The 6,373-nt window shown below is 37.7% G+C and overlaps 1 pseudogene; it reads left to right on the forward strand.

Annotated features, from left to right (window-relative positions):
• Positions 1-2,731: 2,731 nt before the first annotated feature.
• LOC105881749 (small ribosomal subunit protein uS12-like) lies at positions 2,732-3,151 on the forward strand (annotated as a pseudogene).
• Positions 3,152-6,373: the final 3,222 nt, after the last annotated feature.

Genomic DNA, 6,373 nt, shown 5'->3' on the forward strand with positions numbered 1-6,373 from the left:
GCTCACAGCAACCTCAAACTCCTGGGCTCAAGCAATCCTGCTGCCTCAGCCTCCCGAGTAGCTGGGACTACAGGCATGCGCCACCATGCCCAGCTAATTTCTTCTATATATATTAGTTGGCCAGTTAATTTCTTTCTATTTATAGTATAGATGGGGTCTCGCTCTTGCTCAGGCTGGTTTCGAACTCCTGAGCTCAAGCAATCCGCCGGCCTTGACCTCCCAGAGTGCTAGGATTACAGGCGTGAGCCACCACGCCCGGCCAGTGTGCACCAAATTTTAAGAATGGTTTCTATTAAGTAGTAGGCCTTGGGTGATTTTTCTCTTTCTTCTCGGTAATTTCTATATTTCTTGCATTTTAAAAATGAGCATGATTTTAATAGACATGCTAAAAATATTAAAATCCAATTTTCATAAGGATCAACTATTATATTTTGCCTCAGTAATTAAAAGGGAGGAGTTAATATACTGAGACACATTGACTTGAATATTTTTCTCAGTGGGTGGCCTTGCAAACACACACACACACACACACACACACACACACAGGGTGGCTTTGACCTAGCCCACCATATGGTTCTCATTTTCTGTATCTATTTCTATTTATGTTAACTAAAGAATTCTGCCACCGTAAGATGGCTGATTGACCTTTTGCCCCTTGCTTCCCTCTTGTATGAAACAGAGGGCTTAGTTTGAAACATTTCTTGGGTGCTATTTTCTTCAGTGTTCCTCAAATGGGAGAAAGAGTTCAAGGCTAAATTGCTTAGTAAAAAATTATATTTGAGTTGACATTTTCTTTCAAGGTGTTCCTCTATTCTGTACTGTCTGAATCATCTTCCTTTTGCAATATTTCATTTATGTAAGGCCATAGTCTTCTTATCATTTCCTTTTTCACCAAAGAAGAAAGCAAAGGATTTTGAAGGATTTTTAGCACATGAAAATCAGAATCAGAAAAAAAAATAAAACAAGCAACTACTGAGAGCCACCATGAACCTTGTGTTCTAGTGGACATTCCAGAAAGTTAGAAGTGGTTCCTGGCAAAGCCCAGAAGTCTACTGCCTGGGTGTTCACAAGCTCTCCAGCCTCAGGGCAGGGTGGTGACGGGGAACAGAATAGCACAAGCTCTAGCTAAAAAGGGCAGCTGCTACTCAGTTCCAGCCAACTGTTGCCATGTGGGAATGTAGACTCATTCTTGCCAGGTTGGCTAGTTTTTCCAAAAAAGCTAGAAATCAAGATTTTTGCATGAAATTGCTCCATTTAAAAAGTTGTCAACTAATTCAAATTTTTATAAAAACATTGTGTGGGCCAACAAATGCACAGTCCAAATCAAATAAATCTGCGGGCCTGATGTGGCCTATCAGTTTGTACTGGCTGCTTTACATTATGACTTCCCTTAGAATTTAAAAATGCTTACCACTCAAAATGAGTTAGTGACATTTATAATGATCTATAGACATTTATGGAGAAAAAACTTGAAGAAGCCTGCATGTCCATCAATTCTAAACAACCAAACCAGCCACTCCAGTCATTTACAACTACAGGGCAAAGTAACTTCTTGACAGAATTTTTCACTTCTAAATAATTGCCTTGAAATCATGTAGATTCAGCCTAAATTATGTGAGTATCAAGTCTTAACATCATATTTCTTAGGATGGACTCTTCATCAGCATTCCTCCCAACACACGCAATGACACAGTGTCCCATAACAAAAATGACCCCTGTTGGGGATTATTTTGGGTGCTTGCAGTATTATTATTGCTGGAAATATCATTTTCAGTTTTGACAATCATCAGGGGGAGTAAAATGCATGGATCTTTTTGTCTTTGTACCCTAATAGATGTATACCAACCATATGTAGATATCACCTGCTTTTTTTAGTATCTTTTTGAAGCATAGCATACATCTTGAAATGTGCATGAATCATGAAGGGTCAGCCAGATGAGTTTCACAAAGTAAGCACATTCAAATAGTCAGCACCCAACTCAAGAAAAGGAACATTACTAGAAAATAATAAACCAGCATTATTACCCTTAAATTTAAAATAACTAGAAATGAGACACCTTACAGAGCATACCTTGACTTTCTAAGAAGAAATGAATATATGTGTGTGTGCATATATATGGGAAGAGAGAAACAGAGAGAGAAAAGGTTTGTTTTAAGGAATTGGCTCACATGATTACAAAGGCTGGCAAGTCCAAAATGTGCAGGAAAGATCAGTAGGTTGGAGACCCAGGCAAAAGCCAATGTTGCAGTTCAAGTCCGAAGGCCACCTGCTGGCAGAATTCCCTATTGCTAAGGAGAAGTCAATCTTATTCTATTCAGGCCAGCAGCTGATTAGATAAGCCCACCCACATTACAGAGGGCAATCTGCTTTACTCAAAGTCCTCCAATTTAAATGTAAATCTCACCTGGAAACTCCCTCACAGAAACATCCAGAATAGCATTTGACCAAATATCTGCGCACTGTGGCCCAGCCAAGTTGACATAAAATTAACATCACAATGGGTATAGAGTTTCAGTTTTGTAAGATGAAAAATTCTGGAGACTGATTGTACAACAATGCAAATATACTTAACACTACTGAACTGTACACATAAAACATGGTAACCCACAACATTGGAGAAAATTTACCTTGGTAAAATGATAAATTTTATGTTAGTGTATTTTACCACAATTTTTTTAAAAAAAGTATATTATCAATAGATTTTTCACTCTGGCCTGTGGCACCAGCAGGATGGGCAAGTGTTGCAGTCTTTGTGCTGCTGGGAAACTCTATAGCCGACCAATGGGACCAGAAGTGGCATGACAAACAAGAAAGCCCATCTAGGTATAGCCCTGAAGGTCAACTCCTTTGGAGCCACTTCAAATGTTAAGGGAATTTGTGCTGGAAAAAGTTGAGGTTGAAGCCAAACAGCTGAATTATGCTGTCAAAAAGTGTATCAGGGTCCAGCTGATCAAGAAAGGCAAGAAAATCACAAGTTTCATATCCAATGATGGTCAATGAACTTTATTGAAGAAAACAATGAAGTTCTGGTTGCTTGGAGTTGGTTGCTGTTGGTGACATTCCTGGAGTTTGTTTTAAGGTTGTCAAAGTAGCCAATGTCTCTCTCTCTCAGCCTGTTGCAAAAACAAGAAGGAAAGACCACAGTCATAAGTTTTGATGCTACCAAAATGTTAGTAATAAATCTTTATATGCTAAAAAGATTGTATATTAGAGAGAGAAATTCCTTTCATTAAATACCAAAACAAATCTTTTACTAAGGGACTTTGGGATACAAAGTAAATAATATTTTTATCTTGGGCTTTTGCAAATGCGTCAAAAAATTTTCTTCAAATAGCAAATTTCTATAAAGGTTGAGAAGGCAAATTATTAAATTATGTCTCAAAGAAGTGGTGGGGGGTTGAGATTACAAAAATCCAGACATATTGTTTCTCAGGAATAGAATTTTTCTCAGGGATTGAACACAGAGAGTGAGAAAAATAGCAAGCAGCTAATACATTCCTTCCATTGTTATTCTCAAATAACAAATTTTCAACTGAAGTGTTGGTAATAGTTATGTAGCAGTCAGTATATGGCTAATCATGTGACAAATTACTATAATTTTAGTATTTTGGTGACCATCACTATGTACACAGGAGGTAGAATTTGATCCATAGGATAAGCAAATCCATGCTTCCAATGGATTTGAAGTAGACTTTCTGGAATTTTATGCCCATACTTGGAGATTCTTCACTAGATAAGGGAGGTATCATTAAATGACTGTTATGATGATCTTAACTTGGAAACTATCAGAACATTCATTCAAGTTTCTGTACTCTAGAAAAAGCCTTTTGAATACAAGTTTCTAAAACTCAAATTTAGGTATGACAAGAAGCATACATTCTCTAATCCAATTATGTTGAGCCATTAGTTTTGCCTATTAGCAAGATTACATGAATAAGAAAAGTTCTGATCCTCAAGATCAGAATCTTGCTGATGGTCAAGGTATAATCATGGCAGTAAAATAATTATTGATTGTAACAAAAAAAGCAATATAAACGCTACTTATCCTACATTCTGTAGGAAAGATTGATTTAGCTTTTAGTATTTTATTAAGAATTTCTGTAGTGGCTTTTTCTCTGTGAAATTAGAGAGCTAAAGAAAAGAGATAGTTGTTGCCTAGGCAAGAAGTGAACTTTCCTTGCCCACAAGAAGGTAATCCCTTGAAAAGTCTTCCAGTCTCCAGTAAAAGCTCTAATTCTTTGAGGAGTGCATTCAGGCCTAAGTAGAGCAAGCCCGAAGAGGTGATGACAGAGGAGCTAGCCGAAATGCTGAGCTCAGTCTATCGCCATTTCAGGTTCATAAGTCTCCCTATTTTGAAAAGAAATTTATTCTTTTCCTTCATTTTTTAAAACTCCTCAACTATGAACACAAATGTAGCAAACCAATGGATCATAAATCTGAAGGCAATCTCTAAAGGCCGTCTAGCCTGTTTCTCTGCTTCTGAGTAAAAACAAAAAAATTATGTCTAACTTTAAAATGTATCTCCAGAGAGGAGTTTTCCCTAAACCTCTCCCCGCTACCCTCAAATTAGGTTAGGCCCCTCTAGTATACACTTTCACACTGTATTGTATTTCTCCTTCAAAGCACTTACCACAAATGGACTCAAATAATTATTTAGATGTTCAGTTCAAGGTGCACACATTTACCTCTCTTCCCTCAAGGAACCAGAAACCCCAGTTAAATGAAAGAATAGACTTCTAAACGAGTAAATTTTCCCAATAACGAATAGGAACAAACTCTGATTAGAAGTAACTGGGGCTAGCGGGAAACTGAGTCTGAGAGGCAGCCAACAGATAGCTAAGGGGCTAGGAAGAACTGCATCAGCTTGCAACTCTCAGAGCTGCTGACTTGACCTCAGCCTTGGGTTAAAGCCATGAATATATTTTCAAAAAGCCAAATAAAATGAGAATTCTGATGAGTAAGATTCCCAGTGTGAGCAATGAGACAAGAGAGAATAGGCAGTAGCTTCCATAATTGACAGCTGGCTTGAGGGACAGGGAGCCCCCACGTGCAGAAAACCAGGTACCCAGGCACCCCAAGGAAAATAGTCTGTTTGGCCACACTCAGTCCTCCTGGCCCTCCCCTTCACCCCAAGCACCACAGCTGGCTCCTATGATGGGAAGCTGGAGTCACTGCCAGGAGATCAGGTCTCTCAGACACACGTTGGCCCATGTAGACCTCTTTTACAGACAACGAAAAACTACCAAACATTGGGATAAAACCAGATTATTTCACTTCATGGCATTACTTTATTTTATTGAATTAACCTCTGAGAAAATAGGGTTAATGCAAGAAATGAAAGACAATTTTAAAACTATGTAAGTATCCTAAGAGAATATTGTGCCCATAAAAACAGAATAGATTGCTGTGAAAAAGTTCTTGGAAATAAAAAATTTGTTGATCTAAATTTAAAATATTTCAATATTTTTAAATTTTAAAAATAAAAATTTTCCCTGACCACCAGAGATATTGAGCATCTTTTTATGTTTTTTGACCATTTATGTACTTCAATTTCTGTGAACTATTTACATTTTTTTTTTTTGCCCAGTTTTTCCTCTTAGGTCATTTGCAATTTTTCTTGTTGATTTGTGAGTACTCTTTGTATAGTCTATATATTGATATGTTGCATGACATACAGGGGGCAGATAGTTTATTTCAGCCTGTCACTTCCCTTTTAACCATCTTCAGGTATCTTTCAACATACAGGAATTTAAAATCTGTATAGAGTAATCTGTAATTCTTTTCCTAAAAGCTGACAAACTTTAATTTTGCATAGAAATGTTTTCTTCAACCCCAATGACAAAACTTCTTCTGACATACTTCTAAGTATTAAAACCATCTAACCTCTTTACATTTCAGTTTCCTAATCTGTGAAATTAGGACAATATCTTCCTTTCAAGGTTGTTGTGAGAATGAATGAGATAATGCACATAAAATGTATGGCATACCGTAGGCACTCAATACACTTAGATGATGTAGCCTTATTGTGGTGATATGAAAATTGAGGGCAATGAAAGAAAGGGACTTAGGCAAGATCAAATGCACCGAAAAATATAACCTCCTAAATCATAGATTCAGAGCAGCAAAACTTAATGGCCTTTCTTTAGCCTCTGTCAAGCCTCTTGGAGAGCTGGCTTTCCTTTTCTATGACTTTACGTTAAACAAGTATACAGACACCTTAAAATAGCCTCCCCCTCCTCCTGCTCAGCAAGGAAGATTGCTGCACTTGTTGAGATTTGACTGTGTCATTCTCTTCTCTTCCACCTCCTTCTTGACCTGCCATAGCATATCTATGGCTTTGTCCTTCCCTCTCCTTCCCTTGTCCTTCTTGCC

The sequence above is a fragment of the Microcebus murinus genome, chromosome 15, assembly GCF_040939455.1.
Source record: "Microcebus murinus isolate Inina chromosome 15, M.murinus_Inina_mat1.0, whole genome shotgun sequence".
In the NCBI taxonomy this organism is placed as follows: domain Eukaryota; kingdom Metazoa; phylum Chordata; class Mammalia; order Primates; family Cheirogaleidae; genus Microcebus; species Microcebus murinus.